At 48.6% G+C, this 20,259-nt stretch overlaps 29 pseudogenes; all 29 read right to left on the bottom strand.

Annotated features, from left to right (window-relative positions):
• Positions 1–398: 398 nt before the first annotated feature.
• Positions 399–517, bottom strand: LOC143943972 (5S ribosomal RNA; annotated as a pseudogene).
• A 5,906-nt stretch (positions 518–6,423) lies between these two features.
• LOC143952732 (5S ribosomal RNA) lies at positions 6,424–6,542 on the bottom strand (annotated as a pseudogene).
• A 1,291-nt stretch (positions 6,543–7,833) lies between these two features.
• On the bottom strand, positions 7,834–7,953 carry LOC143951924 (5S ribosomal RNA; annotated as a pseudogene).
• A 108-nt stretch (positions 7,954–8,061) lies between these two features.
• On the bottom strand, positions 8,062–8,180 carry LOC143942673 (5S ribosomal RNA; annotated as a pseudogene).
• A 107-nt stretch (positions 8,181–8,287) lies between these two features.
• Positions 8,288–8,411, bottom strand: LOC143956982 (5S ribosomal RNA; annotated as a pseudogene).
• Positions 8,412–8,520: 109 nt separating this feature from the next.
• Positions 8,521–8,639, bottom strand: LOC143952267 (5S ribosomal RNA; annotated as a pseudogene).
• A 108-nt stretch (positions 8,640–8,747) lies between these two features.
• On the bottom strand, positions 8,748–8,866 carry LOC143953814 (5S ribosomal RNA; annotated as a pseudogene).
• A 334-nt stretch (positions 8,867–9,200) lies between these two features.
• On the bottom strand, positions 9,201–9,319 carry LOC143956782 (5S ribosomal RNA; annotated as a pseudogene).
• A 319-nt stretch (positions 9,320–9,638) lies between these two features.
• Positions 9,639–9,756, bottom strand: LOC143949912 (5S ribosomal RNA; annotated as a pseudogene).
• A 108-nt stretch (positions 9,757–9,864) lies between these two features.
• On the bottom strand, positions 9,865–9,983 carry LOC143952887 (5S ribosomal RNA; annotated as a pseudogene).
• Positions 9,984–11,345: 1,362 nt separating this feature from the next.
• Positions 11,346–11,464, bottom strand: LOC143945084 (5S ribosomal RNA; annotated as a pseudogene).
• Positions 11,465–11,573: 109 nt separating this feature from the next.
• LOC143951571 (5S ribosomal RNA) lies at positions 11,574–11,692 on the bottom strand (annotated as a pseudogene).
• Positions 11,693–12,309: 617 nt separating this feature from the next.
• Positions 12,310–12,428, bottom strand: LOC143952998 (5S ribosomal RNA; annotated as a pseudogene).
• Positions 12,429–12,536: 108 nt separating this feature from the next.
• On the bottom strand, positions 12,537–12,655 carry LOC143945183 (5S ribosomal RNA; annotated as a pseudogene).
• Positions 12,656–12,764: 109 nt separating this feature from the next.
• On the bottom strand, positions 12,765–12,883 carry LOC143950366 (5S ribosomal RNA; annotated as a pseudogene).
• Positions 12,884–12,994: 111 nt separating this feature from the next.
• On the bottom strand, positions 12,995–13,103 carry LOC143950620 (5S ribosomal RNA; annotated as a pseudogene).
• A 334-nt stretch (positions 13,104–13,437) lies between these two features.
• LOC143949569 (5S ribosomal RNA) lies at positions 13,438–13,556 on the bottom strand (annotated as a pseudogene).
• Positions 13,557–14,540: 984 nt separating this feature from the next.
• On the bottom strand, positions 14,541–14,659 carry LOC143945370 (5S ribosomal RNA; annotated as a pseudogene).
• Positions 14,660–14,768: 109 nt separating this feature from the next.
• On the bottom strand, positions 14,769–14,887 carry LOC143956280 (5S ribosomal RNA; annotated as a pseudogene).
• Positions 14,888–14,960: 73 nt separating this feature from the next.
• Positions 14,961–15,079, bottom strand: LOC143956665 (5S ribosomal RNA; annotated as a pseudogene).
• A 1,086-nt stretch (positions 15,080–16,165) lies between these two features.
• On the bottom strand, positions 16,166–16,284 carry LOC143943237 (5S ribosomal RNA; annotated as a pseudogene).
• A 188-nt stretch (positions 16,285–16,472) lies between these two features.
• LOC143946066 (5S ribosomal RNA) lies at positions 16,473–16,591 on the bottom strand (annotated as a pseudogene).
• A 319-nt stretch (positions 16,592–16,910) lies between these two features.
• Positions 16,911–17,028, bottom strand: LOC143949791 (5S ribosomal RNA; annotated as a pseudogene).
• Positions 17,029–17,364: 336 nt separating this feature from the next.
• Positions 17,365–17,483, bottom strand: LOC143950189 (5S ribosomal RNA; annotated as a pseudogene).
• A 252-nt stretch (positions 17,484–17,735) lies between these two features.
• Positions 17,736–17,854, bottom strand: LOC143947768 (5S ribosomal RNA; annotated as a pseudogene).
• A 108-nt stretch (positions 17,855–17,962) lies between these two features.
• Positions 17,963–18,086, bottom strand: LOC143944765 (5S ribosomal RNA; annotated as a pseudogene).
• Positions 18,087–18,779: 693 nt separating this feature from the next.
• LOC143942990 (5S ribosomal RNA) lies at positions 18,780–18,898 on the bottom strand (annotated as a pseudogene).
• A 560-nt stretch (positions 18,899–19,458) lies between these two features.
• Positions 19,459–19,577, bottom strand: LOC143950975 (5S ribosomal RNA; annotated as a pseudogene).
• Positions 19,578–19,895: 318 nt separating this feature from the next.
• Positions 19,896–20,013, bottom strand: LOC143949813 (5S ribosomal RNA; annotated as a pseudogene).
• Between the last annotated feature and the right edge of the window lie 246 nt (positions 20,014–20,259).

A 20,259-nucleotide genomic window follows, 5' to 3' on the forward strand; every position in this document is an offset into this window, starting at 1 on the left:
TGGTCACCTTGGGAAACAAGCGAAAAATAAACAGGTCAACGCCAACAACATAAAAAGAAGCCTAAGGCACCTGGTATTCACAGATGGTCTTCCATACAGGTATTAACCAGGCCGTCCACTGCTAGGCCTCCGAGATCAGATGAGATTGTGCGCTTTCAGGGTGATGTGGCAATAGGTGTTCTATTCAGACACTCTCAACCCTCTTGACAAATGCCAAGATGGTCATCTTGGGAAACAAGTGAAAAAAAAACAGGTCAACGCCAACAACATAGACCCTGGCGGTCTCACATCTGACCCTGACCCTTCTTAGCCTCTGAGATCGGGCGCTTTCAGGGTGATGTGTCCTTAGGCTAACGCTTCAGGACATACTCAAAACTCTTGACAAATACATAAAAAGAAGCCTCCGGCACCTGGTATTCCCAGTCGGTCTCCCATCCAGTTACTAATCAGGCCCGACAATGCTTAGCCTCCGAGATCAGACAAGATCAGGCACTTTACTTGTGATTTGGCCGTAGGCACTTTCTTTGCGCACTCTCAACCCTCTTGACAAACGCCAAGATGGTCATCTTGGGAAACAAGCAAAAAAAACAGGTCAACGCCAACAACATAAAAAATAAGATTTTTATATACAGCTTACCTGTAAAATCCTTTTCTTGAGAGTACATCACGGGACACAGGAGCTTTATTACATAGTGGGTTATATAGGCACCTCTGGTGATTGGACACTGGTTAACCCCCAATTAAGGAGAATTCCTCCCCTATATAACCCCTCCCATATGGGAGGCACCTCAGTTTTGTAGCAAAGCAATAGGAAACCACGTAAAACCAAAGAGGGGCGGGAGCCCTGTGTCCCGTGATTGAACTCTCAAGAAAAATATTTTACAGGTAAGCTGTATATAAAAATCCTATTTTTTTTATCATACATCACGGGACACAGGAGCTTCATTACATAGTGGGATGTCCCAAAGCAATGCTCAGATTGAGGGGAGGGAGACACAGATCATAATATATAGACCGCCAAGGACCGGAGGACCTAAACTGCAGCCTGCAGTACACTGCGCCCAAAGGCGATATCCTCTTGCCCTCTGACATCCACCTGATAGAATCTCGTAAATGTGTGGACTGATGACCAAGTTGCAGCCTTTCAGATCTGAGCCAGGGAGGCCTGGTGATGCACTGCCCAAGAAGCACTTACAGCCCTAGTTGAGTGCGCTTTCACTTGAAAAGGAGGGATCTTCCCTTTAACACTATAGGCCTGAGAAATAATCTGTCTAATCCACCTTGAGAGAGTGGATTTTGATGCCGCCTGGCCCTTCCTAGGGCCTTCCGGCAAAATAAATAAGCAATCAGTTTTCCTTATCTGAGCAGTTGCCTAAAGATAGATACTGATTGCCCTTACCACATGCAAAGTGTGCAAAGATTCTTCTTCTGCGGACTGTGAAAAAGGATGGTAGGATTACATCTTGATTCAAATGGAATCCTGAAACCACCTTAGGCAGGAAGGACCTGTTGGGACGCATTACCACCCGGTCCTTATGAATAATTAGACACGGCTCTTTGCTGGAGAGAGCTGCTAGTTCTGACACTTTTCTAGCCGTGGATATGGCTACCAAGAAAACCAATTTTTTAGTCAAAAGAACTAACGAAGGCTGATGCAAAGGTTCAAAAGGTTGCCCCTGCAAAGCTGAGAGAACCAAATTCAGATCCCATGGGCATACCGGAGGTTTGGCTGGCGGCCTTATCCGCATAGCCCCCTGGATGAAAGCCCGCACCAGGGAATGCGATGCCAGTGGCTTCTGAAAAAACACTGACAACGCCGAAATCTGCACCTTGATAGTGCTTACAGCCAAATTGATTTCTAGGCCTGACTGGAGGAAGGCCAAGATCCTGCTAATGACATACTTTCTAGGATGCCATTCCCTGAGTTCACACCAGTAAAAAATAGGCCCTCCAGATTTTGTAGTAAATAAGCCTGGAGGCCGGCTTTCTGGCATTGACCAGAGTAGAAAGGACTGGCCTCGAAAGCCCACGGTCTCTCAGAATGTGGGTCTCAGCAGCCAAACCTTCAAATTCAGACTGTGTAAAGCAGGATGGTAAATTGGACCCTGTGAGAGCAGATCTGGCCGGAGAGGGAGGATCCACGGCCTGTCTACTGCCAACTTCATGATCTCTGCATACCACGGTCACCTGGGCCAAGCCGGGGCTACCACATAAACCAACTTTGCCTCCCTCTTGACTCTTCCCAGGAACCGCGACAGAAGCAGGCACGGGGGAAAGGCATAAATCAAATTGTACTGATCTCAGGGAACTGTCAGAGCATCTGACCCCTGAGCGAGTGTATCTCTTGTCCTTGACACGAATTTGTCTAGTTTTCTGTTGAACCTGGACGCAAACAGATCTACGTCTGGAGTACCCCACCTGTGACATATGTTCCAAAACACGTCGGGGTGCAGAGCCCATTCTCCTGGGCACAACTGCTGGCGGCTCAGAAAATCCGCCTGCCAATTTTCCACTCCTGGAATGAAGACTGCAAAAAGGCATGGAACATGCCTTTCTGCCCAGACAAGTATGCGATTCACCTCTTTTTGCGCAACCAAACTCATGGTACCGCCCTGGTGATTGATATAGGCCACTGCTGTGGCATTGTCGGACTGAACCTGAACAGGGAGACCCCGTAGTCTGAAAGACCAGTTTATGAGAGCCATATAAACTGCCCGGATCTCCAAGACATTTATGGGCAATAGCTTCTCGATCGCAGACCATTTCCCCTGCGAGCACGTCTCCTCCAACACTGCTCCCCAGCCTGTCAGGCTGGCATCTGTCGTAATAATCTTCCATGGAAGAGGAAGAAAAGTTTTGCCTTTCAGCAAATTCTCGGTTTGTAACCACCAAACGAGACTCTTGCGTGTCCCTGGGGATAGACGCATAGGAAGATCCAAGGACTGAGGCTTCCTGTTCCAAGCCGCAAGGATGCATCTTTGCAGAGGCCTTGAGTGCAACTGGGCGAATGGAACGGCCTCGAAGGAGGCGACCATTTTCCCTAACAGTCTCATGCACAACCGAATGGGGGAAGATCTTCTGCCCAGAATTAGGCGCACCAGATCCCCAATGGCCAAGGCTTTTGGCCTTGGTAGAAACACCTTGCCCTGAGCGGTATCGATAACCATACCCAGGTATTCCAACCTAGTAGCAGGCTATAGGGACGACTTTTCTAGGTTTATAATCCAACCTAGGCGTTCCAGGTGTTCTAGCGTTCTGGTAACACTGTGGTTCAGGAGCGCTACTGTTTTCTCTATGAGAAGCAAATCGTCTAGATAAGCCATGACGGCTATACCCTGAGCTCTTAGGTTTGCCAAGAGAGGGTCCAGAATCTTTGTGAAGACTCGAGGGGCTGTAGCGAGCCCGAATGGCAAGGCCTCAAATTTAAAATGGCGCCGCTCTACCGCGAACCTTAGATACTTTTGGTGTGCGGGAAAAATTGGCACATGGAGATATGCATCCTTGATGTCTATTGATGCCATAAACTCTCCCCCTTGCAGGGAGAAGACCACAGTGCGAATTGACTGCATTCGGAAGGACCGGATGCGTTAAAACCGGTTCAGATCCTTCAGATCCAGGATAGGTCTGACACTTCCATTTGGCTTTGGAACGGTGAAGAGATTCGAGTAAAACCCTCAACCCTGTTCTTTTGGGTCCACTTCTACTATCACCCCCTGGGATAGTAAGTGATCTAAGGCCAGAAATAGCGGTCTTTGCTTTACTGGGTCCCTGGGGATCCTTGACCTTAGAAAGCGAGAAGGTGGAATCTCCTGAAATTCCAGCTTGTAGCCCAGAGATACTGAAGAGACCACCCACTTGTCCCGGATCTCTTCCCGCCAGGCTTCCGCAAACTGCAGGAACCTTCCTCCCACTCGGCCGAGCGGGGGCGCCCCTACACAAGGAAGCTTTTGGGCTCTGCTTGGCAGGCTTTCGCCCCCAGGATTTATTCTGCCCCTGGGCCTGGCCTTGAGCCTTTCCTGTAGAGGGGGGTTGAGAAGGCTGTCGCCACTGCTTAGAGCTTGATGCTCCGGGAGAGAGAGAACGCCTAAATGATGGACGTTTGCTCCTTTTGACTGGAAGGAGAGTAGATTTACCCCCTGACATTTTTTGGACGAATTTGTCTAATTCTTCTCCAAACAAACGTTCCCCTTTAAACGGGAACCCAATCAAAAGCTTCTTGCATGATAGCTCAGCTGCCCAATTCTTTAGCCATAGGGGCCTTCGCATGTGTACCAACAGGAGAGACAAACGAGATGCTTGTTGGACAGAATCCTGAACCGCATCAATCATGAAACACAGAATTTGAGGTATTTCTGCATAATTCTCCACTTCCTCACTGGGAAGGAGGCCAAGCATCTGCTTAACCTGTTCCTTGAGGAACTGACACAACCCCACAGCTGCGACTGTAGGTTGCACTACAGCGCCAGTCATGGAAAAGGAGGCTTTTAATAATGTTTCCAGCTTCTTATCAATTGGATCTTTAAATACCTGAGCATTATCCAAAGGACAGGTCAGGTTTCTATTCACGCAAGAAACAGCCGTATCGACAGATGGGACCCCCCATTTCTTGGTGAAACTTTCCTCCAGAGGATAAAGCATAGAAAACCTTTTAGGAGGAGCAAACAGTTTATCGGGATGTCCCCAATCCTCATACAACAATTTATCCATTAAGGATTGAATTGGAAAGGAAAAGGCAGTCTGTGGGATTTTCCTGACTCCCAGGGAAGAAACAGAGGACATAGCGATCTCAGCAGCAGGCATTCTGAATGTGGTACGCACCAATTGAGTATAATACTGCACCTGTTTTCTGAGCGCCTGGGAGGAGGAGACTCTCTCCTCTTCCTCTGATTCATCCGACTGCTCAAGATCCCTGTCCCAAGATAGGGATCTCTCCTCATTGTCAGAAGTATCATCTGAAAGAGGAATCTCAGCAGAGGAAGGGGATCTACCCCTTTTCCTGCTGTCTTTCAGGGAAGCTGAATTAAAATTCATGATTCTCCCTTAAAAAAAACCTCCAATGTAGCCCTAAGGGAGTCGCCAGTGACGTATATCGGGGCTGAAAAATTAGGAGAGGCTGCAAAACCTGACAGGGGCACTGACTCATCTTGTGAGGCTGGCTCCAGTCTTGCGGGGGGCATGGTAACCTACAGGCATTTTTAGAACCCCTAGAACTAGGCGGTGACTTACCAGTGCCCTTGTTACCTCCCCCTGAGACCCTCTTACGAGGAGACATAGTCCTAAGCTACAAAGCAGAGGTACTAGTACAAAGTGCAATCACTGTTGTGCTTAAAGTCTCACAATAAATATATATGCTTAAACTGCACAACCTGATGCTGAGTAGGTGTCTTAGGTTTGCCTGGATCCAATCCCTTGGGATGCTTACTGCCCACAGCTCCTGTGTCTCCACTTACAGCCCCCTGACGCTCTGGGCTTTTTAAAACTGCCGCCTGGTGCCTGTGCAGTACAGCACCGTGCACACCGACGTGCACGGCTCGCAACCACACTCCCCCCTCCTCCATTAGCATGGGAGCACGCTCAGCGCGCGTGCACGAGGACCGTCGCTATCCAGGGGGGAAGGGAATTGCCATCGGAGCTGCGTGGGAACCCCCAGACTACGTTGGACCCCTGTATTACCTTCATTGTGGCAGAGATTGCAGTGGAGACGTGAATCATCTGGGAGAACCAGGCTTCACTGAGTGTGTGTATCTGAAAGGCATGTAAGTATGAATCAGGCTGCTCTTACTCCCTCTAGTGGTGGAAACCAGGTAAGACATACAACTACTTAATGAATAAATCCATAATATAATTTATATAGGATTAACTTCCCTTACCTGTCCTCGCCGCAGGAATTGCTGAAAACAGACAGATTCCAGCCTTCACCCATCACAGCGGGCAGAGTTGTGGAAACCTTCAGGGTTTTTTTGGGGTTCCTTCTCAGAAGAACCTCCTACCTGGACCTTGTAAAAGACTCTGCCAGAAATTTTCGTGCCACTATGTAAATAGTACACCAAGTCTGGTTTTCCCAGAGCCCAGTCTTCCAATAGGAGAGGACTTACAGGCAAAACCTCATTTCTTCGGATGACGAGGCTCGGGTACCATATCATCTTGGGAGTCAAAATATCGGCCCGAGATATGGATCCGGTTTGTTGTAGCCCTTAGGCCCCCGCAGGGACCTGCACAGAGCTTTCTTCATAGCACATGTTTTACGTGACCAACCACCATAGACACTGGCGAGAAAACTGAGGTGCCTCCCATATGGGAGGGGTTATATAGGAGAGGAATTCTCCTTAATTGGGGGTTAACCAATGTCCAATCATCAGAGGTGCCTATATAACCCACTATGTAATGAAGCTCCTGTGTCCCGTGATGTATGATCAAGAAATAAGCATACGGCACCTGGTATTGCCAGTCGGTTTTCCATCCAGTTACTAATCAGGCCCGACAATGCTTAGCCTCCGAGATCAGACAAGATCGGGCACTTTCAAGGTGATGGGGCCATAGGCGATCTCTTCGGGCACTCTCAACCATCTTGACAAATGCCAATATGGTCATCTTGGGAAACAAACGAAAAAAAACAAGTCATTGCCAACATTGGAGGCTAAGCAGGGTTGGGCAATCAGTTTCCTTGCCTGAAATAGGCATCTCAGAACTGCCATCTGGCTGCTTCCCGGGTTTCCAACTCCTTCAACTAATCCCAGGAGACAATACTTCGCCTCCATCCTGGTGGAGGTTCCAAACACCCGATCAATGGTTCCTGTGACCTCCGTCCAGTAGCGGATCAACTTCGGGCATCTCCAAAACATGTGCATCATGTCTCCCACCATGTTCCCGCACCGGGGGCAACTTGCGTCCGGCCGTTCGGCCAAATTGAAAAAGTGTACGAGGAGCATAATAAGTTCTATATAATAAGAACAGATGTGACATCCTCTGAGAGGAGAGCCACAATTGACCACAGGCAGTATTCCTGTGGCCAATTATATCTCAGGGAAGTTTAGTACACACCCCACACTATATAAGGCCGCTAGCGCGGCGGCCTTGTATAGTGTGTTGCGGCGGTCAGGGAAAGAGGATGATAGGCAGGGACAGTGTCTTTACTGCTTGGGAACCTAGCACTGTTACAGTGGGTGTTATGTGCCTCCAGCACAGTACACACCTGAAGCTACCCTTTATTACTGGTGTTCAATTTCTTCAATACAGGCATCTGCAGTGCAGAAGTTAGAGTGGGTGTTGTGTGCCTCCTGCACAGTATAAACCTGAAGATACCCCTTATTGCTGGTGTTCTGTTTCTGTAATAGAGGAACCTAGCACTGTTACAGTGGGTGTTGTGTGCCTCCCACGCTTGTCCTTATTTTCGGCAGCTGGACATGTTGAGCCACATCATGCCGAACACTTGGTCGGATGTGGAAGACCAAGCCCTCCTAATGCTCCTCATCCTCTCTCACCCAGGCTCAGGGTACTAGCCTGTGTTCTGTATACACTAGGCTTTCTTCTGTATACCCTATCCTCTCTTTATACTCTAGCCTGTCGTTTATGTACACTAGACTCTTTGTTTACCTCATAAATGGCAGTGTATATAAAAGGAAGGCTAGTTTATACAGAGAGGCTAAAGGTATACAGAAGGTAGGCTAGATTATACAGAAAACAGGTTGGGAATACAAAGTATGAAAGTATTCAGGGTGATATGGCCATAGGCAATCTTGCTGGCCACTCTCAACCCTCTTGACAAATGCCAAGATGGTCACCTCGGCAAACAAGCAGAAAAATAAAACAGGTCATCGACGCCAACAACTTATTAAAAAAAAGTCACCTGATATTCTTAGGCGGTCTCCCATCCAGGTACTAACCAGGCCCAACCCTGCTTAGCATCCAAGATCAGATGAGATCCGGTGCATTCAGGGTGATGTTGCCATAGGCGTTCTTGCTGGCCACCCTCAACCCTCTTGGCAAACGCCAAGATGGTCACCTCGGCAAACAAGCAGAAAAATAAAACAGGTCGTCAATGCCAACAACATATTAAAAGAAAGCCTCTGGCACCTGCTATTCCCAGGAGGTCTCCCATCCAGGTACTAACCAGGCCCGGCCCTGCTTAGCATCCGAGATCAGACAAGATCTTGCGCATTCAGGGTGATGTGGCCGTAGGCGATCTTGCTGGCCAATCTCAACCCTCTTGACAAACGCCAAGAAGTTCACCTCGGCAAACAAGCAAAAAATAAAACAAGTCGTCGATGCCAACAACATATTTAAAAAAAGCCTACGGCACCTGGTATTCCCAGGCGGTCTCCCATCTAGGTACTAACCAGGCCCGACCCTGCTTAGCATCCGAGATCAGACAACATCGAGTGCATTCAGGGTGATGTGATGTGGCCATAGGCGATCTTGCTGGCCACTCTCAACCCTCTTGACATATGCCAAGGTGGTCACCTCGGCAAAAAAGCAGAAAAATAAAACAGGTCGTCGACACCAACAACATTTTTAAAAAAAAGCCTACGGCACCTGGAATTCCCAGGAGGTCTCCCAACCATGTACTAAGCATGCCCGACCCTGCTTAGCATCTGAGATTAGAAGAGATCAGGCGCATTCAGGTTGATGAGTCCATAGGCCGTCTTGCTGGCCACTCTCAACCCTCTTGACAAATGCCAAGATGGTCACCTTGGCAAACACGCAGAAAAATCAAACAGGTCGTCGACGCCAACAACATATTAGAAAAATGCCTACGGCACCTGGTTTTCCCAGGCGGAATCCCATCCAGACACTAACCAGGCCCCACTCTGCTTAGGATCAGAGATCAGACGAGATTGGGCACATTCAAGGTGATGTGGCCGTAGGCGATCTTGCTGGCCACTCTCTACCCTCTTGACAAACGCCAAGATGGTCACCTTGGCAAACAAGCTGAAAAATAAAACAGGTCGTCGACGCCAACAACATATTAAAAAAATGCCTTCGGCACCTGGTACTCACAGGCAGTCTCCCATTCAGGTACTAACCACTCACACCCCGCTTAGTATCCGAGAGCAAACAAGATCAAGCGCATTCAGGGTAATGTGGCAAAATGCGATCTTACCTGCCACACTCAACCCTCTTGACAAATACCAAGATGGTCACCTCGGCAAACAAGCAGAAAAATAAAACAGGTCGTCGACGCCAACAACATATTAAAAAGAAGCCTATGGCACCTGGTATTCCCAGGCGGTTTCCCATCCAGGTACTAACCAGGCCTGAGCCTGCTTAGCATCCACTATCAGAAGAGATTGGGCGCATTCAGGGTGATATGGCCATAGGCGATCTTGCTGGCCACTCTCAACCCTCTTGACAAATGCCAAGATAGTCACCTCGGCAAACAAGCAGAAAAATAAAACAGGTCGTTGATGCCAACAACTTACTAAAAAAAAATGTCACCTGGTATTCCTAGGCGGTCTCCCATCCAGGTACTAACCAGGCCTGACCCTGCTTAGCATCCAAGATCAGGCGCATACAGGGTGATTTGGTTGAAGGCAATCTTGCTGGCTGTTCTCAACCCTCTTGACAAACGCCAAGATGGTCACCTCGGCAAACAAGCAGAAAACAAAACAGGTCGTCGCCGCCAACAACATATCAAAAAAACCCTATGGCGCCTGGGATTCCCAGGCGGTTTCCCTCCAGGTACTAACCAGGCCTGACCCTGCTTAGCATCCCAGATCAGACAAGATTGGGTGCATTCAGAATGATGTGGCCATAGGTGATTTTGCTGGCCAATCTGAACTCTCTTGACAAATGCCACGATGGTCACCTCAGCAAACAAGCAGAAAAATAAAACAGGTCGTTGATGCCAGCAACATATTTAAAAAAAGCCAACGGCACCTGGTATTCCCAGGCGATCTCCCATCTAGGTACAAACCAGGCCCGACCCTGCTTAGCATTCAAGACCAAATGAGATCGGGCGCATTCAAAGTGATGTGGTCAAAGGGGATCTTGCTGCCCACTCTCAACCCTCTTGACAAATGCCAACATGGTCACCTCGGCAAGCAAGCAGAAAAATAAAACAGGTCGTCGACACCAACAACATATTATAAAAAAAGCCTATGGCACCTGGTATTCAGAGGCGGTCTCCAATCCAGGTACTAACCAGGCCCAACCCTGCTTAGCATACGAGATCAGTCACATGCAGAGTGATGTGGCCGAAGGCAATCTTGCTGACCACTTTCAACCCTCCTTAAAAACGCCAAGATGGTCACCTCGGCAAACAAGCAGAAAAATAAAACAGGTTGTCGACGCCAACTACATATTAAAAAAAAAACGTCACCTGGTATACCTAGGCGGTCTCCCATCCAGGTACTAACCAGCCCCGACCATGCTTAGCATACGAGATCAGTCACATGCAGAGTGATGTGGCCGAAGGCAATCTTGCTGACCACTTTCAACCCTCCTTAAAGAGGAAGTAAACCCTGATGGGTTTACTTCCTCTTTTTTTCCCTGCAAAGGTAAAGCATAATGGACTACTATGCATCGCATAGTAGCTCATTATGTGTCACTTACCTGACACAGGAGCCAGCGAAGTCGCCGCTGATCCCTGTAGTCCGCCGCATCCATGTTGCTTGTGGCGTCTCGCAGCTCCGACGAATCACAGCAGCGCAACCGCGATGACGTCACTCCCGCGCATGCGCACGGGAGTCGCGCCTCGCAGCTCCGCCACTGTCATACGGCGAAGCCGCGATGACGTCACTCCCGCGCATGCGCACGGGAGTCGACAAATTTGGCAAATCCATTCTTGGATTTGCCGCATTTAGTGCGCATGCGCGCCGCTGTCTACGGCGCATGCGCCGTAGACAGCGGTGCCCATTTTCGGGCAAATATCTCCTAAACCATATAGGTTTAGGAGATATTGCTTGGACCTACAGGTAAGCCTTAATCTAGGCTTACCTATAGGTCCAAGTTGTTTGGAAGGGTTTACTTCCTCTTTAAAAACGCCAAGATGGTCACCTCGGCATTCAGGGTGAGGTGGCTGTAGGGGATCTTGGTGCCCATTCTCAACCCTCTTGACAAACGCCAAGATGGTCACCTTGGCAAAAAAGCAGAGAAATAAAACAGGTTGTCGACACCAACTACATATTTAAAAAAAACGTCACCTGGTATACCTAGGCGGTCTCCCATCCAGGTACTAACCAGCCCCGACCCTGCTTAGCATACGAGATCAGTCACATGCAGAGTGATGTGGCCGAAGGCAATCTTGCTGACCACTTTCAACCCTCCTTAAAAACGCCAAGATGGTCACCTCGGCAAACAAGCAGAAAAATAAAACAGGTCATTGACGCCAACAACAAATAACAACAAGCCTACGGCACCTGGTATTCCCAGGAGGTCTCCCATACATGTACTAAGCATGCCCGACCCTGCTTAGCATCTGAGATTAGAAGAGATCAGGTGCATTCAGGTTGATGAGGCCATAGGCCATCTTGGCTGGCCACTCTCAACCCTCTTGACAAACGCCAAGATGGTCACCTCGGCAAACAAGCAAAAAAATAAAGCAGGTAATCGACACCAACAACATATTAAAAAAATGCCTACAGCACCTGGTATTCCCAGGCGGAATTCCATCCAGGAACTAACCAGGCTCGACCCTGCTCAGCATCCGATATCAGAAAAGGTCAGGTGCATTCAGGGTGATTTGGCCATAGGCGATCTTGCTGGCTACTCTCAACCCTCTTGACAAATGCCAAGATGGTCACCTCGGCAAACAAGCATAAAAAAAACAGGTCGTCGACATCAACAACATATAAAAAAAAGCCTACGGCACCTGGTATTCCCAGGCTGTCTCCCACCCAGGTACTAACCAGGCCCGACCCTGCTTAGCATCCGAGATCAAACGAGATCGGGCGCATCCAGGTACTAACCAGACCTGACCCTGCTTTGCATCCAAGATCAGATGAGATCGGGCGCATTCAGGGTGATGTGGCCGTAGGCAGTCTTGCTGGCCACTCTCAACCCTCTTGACAAATGCTAAGATGGTCACCTCGGCAAACACGCAGAAAAATCAAACCGGTCGTCGATGCCAACAACATATTAAAAAAATGCCTACGGCATCTGGTTTTCCCAGGCTGAATCCCATCCAGGTACTAACAGGCACAACCCTGTTTGGCATCAGAGATCAGACTAGATCGGGTGCATTCAGGGTGATGTGGCTGCAAGCAATCTTGCTGCCCACTTTCAACCCTCTTGATAAACGCCAAGATGGTCACCTCGGCAGACAAGCAGAAAAATAAAACAGGTCGTCGACGCCAACAACGAATAACAAAAAGCCTACGGCACCTGGTATTCCCAGGAGGTCTCCCATCCATGTACTAAGCATGCCCGACCCTACTTAGCATCTGAGATTAGAAGAGATCAGGCGCATTCAGGTTGATGAGTCCATAGGCCATCTTGCTGGCCACTCTCAACCTTCTTGACAAACGCCAAGATGGTCACCTTGGCAAACAAGCAAAAAAATAAAACAGGTCGTCGAAGCCTAGAACATATTAAAACAGTGCCTATGGCACCTAGTCTTCCCAGGCGGTCTCCCATTCAGGTACTAACCAGGCCCAACCCTGCTTAGCATTCGAGAACAAATTAGATCGGGCGCATTCAGAGTGATGTGGTCAAAGGTGGTCTTGCTGCCCACTCTCAACCCTCTTGACAAACGCTAAGATGGTCTCGTCGGCAAGCAAGCAGAAAAATAAAACAGGTGGTGGACGCCAACAATATATTATAAAAAAAGCCTACAGCACCTGGTATTCCCAGTTGGTCTCCCATGCAGATACTAACCAAGCCCGACCCTGCTTAGCATCCTAGATAAGATGAGATTGGGAGCATTCATGGTGATGTAGCTGTAGGAGATTTTCGCACCCACTCTTAATCCTCTTGACAAATGCCAAGATGGTCACCTCGGCAAACAAGAAGAAAAATAAAACAGGTCGTCGACGCCAACAACATATTAAAAAAAAAAGGACTACGGCACTTGGTATTCCCAGGTGGTCTCCCATCCAAGTACTAACCAAGCCAGACCCTGCTTAGCATCCGAGATCAAACGCATTCAGGGTGATGTGGCCATAGGCAATCTTGCTGGCCACTCGCAACCCTCTTGACAAATGCCATGATTGTCACCTAGGCAAACAAGCAGAAAAATAAAACAGGTCATCGACGCCAACAACAAATAACAAAAAGCCTACGGCACCTGGTATTCCCAGGTGGTCTCCCATCCATGTACTAAGCATGCCCGACCCTGCTTAGCATCTGAGATAAGAAGAGATCAGGCACATTGAGGTTGATGAGTCCATAGGCCAACTTGCTGGCCACTCTCAACCTTCTTGAAAAATGCCAAAATGGTCACCTCGGCAAACAAGCAAAAAAATAAAAAAGGTCGTCGACGCCTAGAACATATTACAACAGTGTCTATGGCACCTGGTCTTCCCAGGCGGTCTCTCATCCAGGTATTAACCAGGCCCAACCCTGCTTAGCATTCAAGAACAAATGAGATCGGGCGCATTCAGAGTGATGTGGTCAAAGATGGTCTTGCTGCCCACTCTCAACCCTCTTGACAAACGCCAAGATGGTCTCGTCGGCAAGCAAGCAGAAAAATAAAACAAGTGGTGGACGCCAACAATATATTATAAAAAAAGCCTATGGCACCTGGTATTCCCAGGCGGTCTCCAATCCAGGTACTAACCAGGCCCAACCCTGCTTAGCATCTCAGATCAGATGATATTGGGCACATTCAGGGTGAGGTGGCCGTTGGGGATCTTGGTGGCCACTCTCAACCATCTTGACAAACGCCAAGAAGGTCACCTCGGCAAACAAGCCGAAAAATAAAACAGGTCGTCGACGCCAACAACATATTAAAAAAAAACATCACCTGGTATACCTAGGCGGTCTCCATCCAGGTACTAACCAGGCCCGACCCTGCTTAGCATACGAGATCGGGCACATGCAGAGTGATGTGGCCGAAGGCAATCTTTCTGGCCACTCTCAACCCTCCTGAAAAACGCCAAGATGGTCACCTCGTCAAGCAAGCAGAAAAATAAAACAGGTCGTAGACGCCAACAACAAATAACAAAAAGCCTACGGTTATTCCCAGGTGGTCTCCCATCCAGGTACTAACCAGGCTGGACCCTGCTTAGCATCCGAGATCAAACGCATCCAGGGTGATGTGGCCGTAGGCAATCTTGCTGGCCACTCGCAACCCTCTTGACAAATGCCATGATGGTCACCTCGGCAAACAAGCAGAAAAATAAAACAGGTCGTAGACGCCAACAACAAATAACAAAAAGCCTACGGCACCTGGTATTCCCAGGAGGTTTCCCATCCATGTACTAAGCATGCCCGACCCTGCTTAGCATCTGAGATTAGAAGAGATCAGGCACATTCAGGTTGATGAGTCCATAGGCCGTCTTGCTGGCCACTCTCAACCTTCTTGAAAAATGCCAAGATGGTCACCTCGGCAAACAAGCAAAAAAATAAAACAGGTTGTCGACGCCTAGAACATATTACAACAGTGTCTATGGCACCTGGTCTTCCCAGGCGGTCTCCCATCCAGGTATTAACCAGGCGCAACCCTGCTTAGCATTCGAGAACAAATGAGATCGGGCGCATTCAGAGTGATGTGGTCAAAGGTGGTTTTGCTGCCCACTCCCAACCCTCTTGACAAACGCCAAGATGGTCTCGTCGGCAAGCAAGCAGAAAAATAAAACAGGTGGTGGACGCCAACAACATATTATAAAAAAAGCCTATGGCACCTGGTATTCCCAGGCGGTCTCCCATCCAGGTACTAACCAGGCCCGACCCTGCTTAGTATCCGAAATGAGATGAGATCAGGCGCATTCAGGGTGATGTGGCCGTAAGCGATCTTATTGGTCTCTCTCAACCCTCCTGAGAAACGCCAAGATGGTCACCTCGCAAACAAGCAGAAAAATAAAAGTCTACGGCACCTGGTATTCACAGACGGTCTCCCATCCAGGTACTAACCAGGCCCGACCCCGCTTATCATCCGAGATCATATGAGATCAGGCGCATTGAGGGCGATGTGGCTGTAGGCAATCTTGCTGGTCACTCTCAACCCTCTTGACAAACGCCAAGATGGTCACCTCGGCAAACAAGCAGAAAATAAAACAGGTCGTCGACGCCAAAAACATAGTAAAAAGAAGCCTACAGCATTTGGTATTCCCAGGCGGTCTCCCATTCAGGTACTAACCAGGCCCGACCCTGCTTAGCATCCGAGATTAAAAAAGAATGGGCGCATTCAGGGTGATGTGGTCATTGGTGATCTTGCTGGCCACTCCCAACCCTCTTGACAAACGGCAAGATGGTCACCTCGGCAAACAAGCAGAAAAATAAAACAGGTCGTCGATGCCAACAGCATATTTAAAAAAAGCCTACAGCACCTGGGATTCCCAGGCGGTCTACCATCCAGATCCTAACCAGGCCAGACCCTGCTTAGCATCCGAGATCAAGCGCACTCAGGGTGATGTGGCCGTAGGCAATCTTGCTGGCCACTCTCAACCCTCTTGACAAATGCCATGATGGTCACCTCTGCAAACAAGCAGAAAATAAAACAGGTCGTTGACTCCAACAGCATATTTAAAAAAAGGACTACAGCACTTGGTATTCCCAGGCGGTCTGCCATCCAGGTACTAACCAGACCGGACCCTGCTTAGCACCCGAGATCAAGCGCATTCAGGGTGATGTGGCCGTAGGCAATCTTGCTGGCAACTCTCAACCCTCTTGACAAATGCCATGATGGTAACCTCTACAAACAAGGCACTTCGTATTCCCAGGCATTCTCCCATCCAGGTGCTAACCAGGCCCGTCCCTGCTTATCATCTGAGATCAGACGAGATCAGGCTCTTTCAGGGTGATGTTGCTGTAGGCAGTCTTGCTGGCCACTCTCAACCCTCTTGACAAACGCCAAGATGGTCGACTCGGCAAACTAGCAGAAAAACAAAACAGGTCATCGACGCCAACAACATATTTAAAGAAGCCTACAGCATTTGGTATTCCCAGGCAGTCTCCCATCCAGGTACTAACCAGACCTGACCCTGCTTAGCATCCAAGATCAGAGAGGATTGGGTACATTCTGAAAAATAAAACAGGATGTCGACGCCAACAACATATTAAAAAAAAAAGACTACAGCTGCAGGTATTCCCTGGCGGTCTCCCATCCAGGTACTAACCAGGCCCGACCCTGCTTAGCATCCAAGATCAGACGAGATTGGGCACATTCAGTGTGATGTGGCCACAGGCTACATACTAACCACTCAGACTCCGCTTAGCATCCGAGAGCAGACAAGATCAAGCGCATTCAGGGTAATGTGGCCATAGGTGATCTTACCAGCCACACTCAACCCTCTCGACCAATACCAAGATGGTCACCTCGGCAAACAAGCAGAAAAATAAAACAGGTCGTCGACACCAACAACATATTAAAAAGAAGCCTATGGCACCTGGTATTCCCAGGCGGTTTCCCATCCAGGTACTAACCAGGCCTGAGCCTGCTTAGTATTCACTATCAGACGAGATTGGGCGCATTCAGGGTGATATGGCCATAGGCGATCTTGCTGGCCACTCTCAACCCTCTTGACAAATGCCAAGATGGTCACCTCGGCAAACAAGCAGAAAAATAAAACAGGTCGTTGATGCCAACAACTTACAACAAAAAAATGTCACCTGGTATTCCTAGGCGGTCTCCCATCCAGGTACTAACCAGGGCCGACCCTGCTTAGCATACAAGATCAGGCGCATACAGGGTGAATTGGTCGAAGGCAATCTTGCTGGCGGCTCTCAACCCCCTTGACAAACGCCAAGATGGTCACCTCGGCAAACAACCAAAAAACAAAACAGGTCGTCGTCACCAACAAGATATTAAAAAAAGCCTATGGCACCTGGGATTCCCAGGCGGTTTCTCTCCAGGTACTAACCAGGCCTGACCCTGCTTAGCATCCCAGATCAGACAAGATTGGGTGCATTCAGAGTGATGTGGCCATAGGTGATTTTGCTGGCCACTCTCAGCTCTCTTGACAAACGCCACAATGGTCACCTCGGCAAACAAGCTGAAAAATAAAACAGGTCGTCGATGCCAGCAACATATTTAAAAAAAGCCAACGGCACCTGGTATTCCCAGGCGGTCTCCCATCTAGGTACAAACCAGGCACGACCCTGCTTAGCATTCAAGACCAAATGAGATCGGGCGTATTCAAAGTGATGTGGTCAAAGTTGATCCTGCTGCCCACTCTCAACCCTCTTGACAAATGCCAAGATGGTCACCTCGGCAAGCAAGCAGAAAAATAAAACAGGCCGTCGACACCGACAACATATTATAAAAAAAGCCTATGGCACCTGGTATTCCCAGGCGGTCTCCAATCCAGGTACTAACCAGGCTCAACACTGCTTAGCATCCCAGATCAGATGGTATCGGGTGCATTCAGGGTGAGGTGGCTGTAGGGGATCTTGGTGGCCATTCTCAACCCTCTTGACAAACGCTAAGATGGTCACCTCGGCAAACAAGCAGAAAAATAAAACAGATCGTCGACACCAACAATATATTAAAAGAAGCCTACAGCATTTGGTATTCCCAGGCAGTCTCCCATCCAGGTACTAACCAGACCTGACCCTGCTTAGCATCCAAGATCAGAGAAGATTGGGTACATTCTGAAAAATAAAACAGGATGTCGACGCCAACAACATATTAAAAAAAAAGACTACAGGTGCAGGTATTCCCTGGCGGTCTCCCATCCAGGTACTAACCAAGCCCGACCCTGCTTAGCATCCAAGATCAGACGAGATTGGGCGCATTCAGTGTGATGTGGCCACAGGCAATCTTGCTGGCCGCTCTCAACCTTCTTGACAAACGCCAAGATGTTCACCTCGGCAAACAAGCAAAAAAATAAAACAGGTCATCGATGCCAACAACATATTAAAAAAAAGCCTACAGCACCTGGTATTCCCAGGCGGTCTCCCATCTAGGTACTAACCAGGCCCAACCCTGCTTTGCATCCGAGATCAGACAACATCGAGCGCATTCAGGGTGATGTGATGTGGCCATAGGCGATCTTGCTGGCCACTCTCAACCCTCTTGACAAATGCCAAGGTGGTCACCTCGGCAAACAAGCAGAAAAATAAAACAGGTCATCGACGCCAACAACATATTTAAAAAAAAGCCTACGTCACCTGGTATTCCCAGGCGGACTCCCATCCAGGTGCTAACCAGGCCCATCCCTGCTTAGCATCGGAGATCAGACAAAATCGGGAACATTCAGGGCAAACTTGCTGGCCACTCTCAGCCCTCTTGACATATGCCAAGGTGGTCACCTCGACAAAAAAGCAGAAAAATAAAACAGGTCGTCGACACTGTAATGGAAATTTGTAGGTTCTGTATATAATTGTATTCTATTTTATATGTATTGCACGATGCCCTCACTGTGCACACGGCACTAACAATGTTTTCAGTACATGTTTTGCATTCTTTCGAGTCTTGATTAGAATTAGCCTGCCTATGTAACGCCCCTTGTTACCATAAACGTACAATTGTAATATTAATGTGATACCTACGTAATCATGTGTATAAAAACCTTCACATGCGTCATAATAAAGGAGAACGGTTATTTGGAAAGATGCTGAGCGTATCTTTTGTGTCTGTTCCCTACTGCAGTAGTTATTAATTTGGAACCACTAATCAATATGAGGATAGGAGTTGCCTATCATCAAAATATCCATTTCAACACCAACAACATTTAAAAAAAAGCCTACGGCACCTGGAATTCCCAGGCGGTCTCCGATCCAGATACTTACCAGGCCCGACTCTGCTTAGCATCCAAGATCAGATGAGATCAGGTGCATTCGGGGTGATGTGGCCATAGGTGATCTTGTTGGCCACTCTCAACCCTCTTGACAAACGCTAAGATGGTCACCTCGGCAAACACGCAGAAAAATCAAACAGGTCGTCGACGCCAACAACATATTAGAAAAATGCCTACAGCACCTGGTTTTCCCAGGCGGAATCCCATCCAGACACTAACCAGGCCCGCCTCTGCTTAGGATCCGAGATTAGACGAGATTGGTCACATTCAAGGTGATGTGGCCGTAGGCGATCTTGCTGGCCACTCTCTACCCTCTTGACAAACGCCAAGATGGTCACCTTGGCAAACAAGCTGAAAAATAAAACAGGTCGTCGATGCCAACAACATACTAAAAAAAGCCTTCGTCACCTGGTACTCCCAAGCGGTCTCCCATCCAGGTACTAACCACTCAGACTCCGCTTAGCATCCGAGAGCAGACAAGATCAAGCGCATTCAGGGTAATGTGGCCATAGGTGATCTTACCAGCCACACTCAACCCTCTCGACAAATACCAAGATGGTCACCTCGGCAAACAAGAAGAAAAATAAAACAGGTCGTCGACACCAACAACATATTAAAAAGAAGCCTATGGCACCTGGAATTCCCAGGCGGTTTCCCATCCAGGTACTAACCAGGCCTGAGCCTGTTTAGTATTTACTATCAGACGAGATTGGGTGCATTCAGAGTAATATGGCCATAGGCGATCTTGCTGGCCACTCTCAACCCTCTTGACAAATGCCAAGATGGTCACCTCGGCAAACAAGCAGAAAAATAAAACAGGTCATTGATGCCAACAACTTACGAAAAAAAATGTCACCTGGTATTCCTAGGCAGTCTCCCATCCAGGTACTAACCAGGGCCGACCCTGCTTAGCATCCAAGATCAGGCGCATACAGGGTGAATTGGTCGAAGGCAATCTTGCTGGCGGCTCTCAACCCTTTTGACAAACGCCAAGATGGTCACCTCGGCAAACAACCAGAAAACAAAACAGGTCGTCGTCGCCCACAAGATATTAAAAAAAGCCTATGGCACCTGGGATTCCCAGGCGGTTTCTCTCCAGGTACTAACCAGGCCTGACCCTGCTTAGCATCCCAGATCAGACAAGATTGGGTGCATTCAGAGTGATGTGGCCATAGGTGATTTTGCTGGCCACTCTCAGCTCTCTTGACAAACGCCACAATGGTCACCTCGGCAAACAAGCAGAAAAATAAAACAGGTCGTCGATGCCAGCAACATATTTAAAAAAAGCCAACGGCACCTGGTATTCCCAGGCGGTCTCCCCTCTAGGTACAAACCAGGCACGACCCTGCTTAGCATTCAAGACCAAATGAGATCGGGCGTCTTCAAAGTGATGTGGTCAAAGGTGATCCTGCTGCCCACTCTC

Source organism: Lithobates pipiens, unplaced genomic scaffold (genome assembly GCF_037356315.1).
Source record: "Lithobates pipiens isolate NorthernLeopardFrog02 unplaced genomic scaffold, aLitPip1_a1.2 Scaffold_10, whole genome shotgun sequence".
In the NCBI taxonomy this organism is placed as follows: Eukaryota; Metazoa; Chordata; class Amphibia; order Anura; family Ranidae; genus Lithobates; species Lithobates pipiens.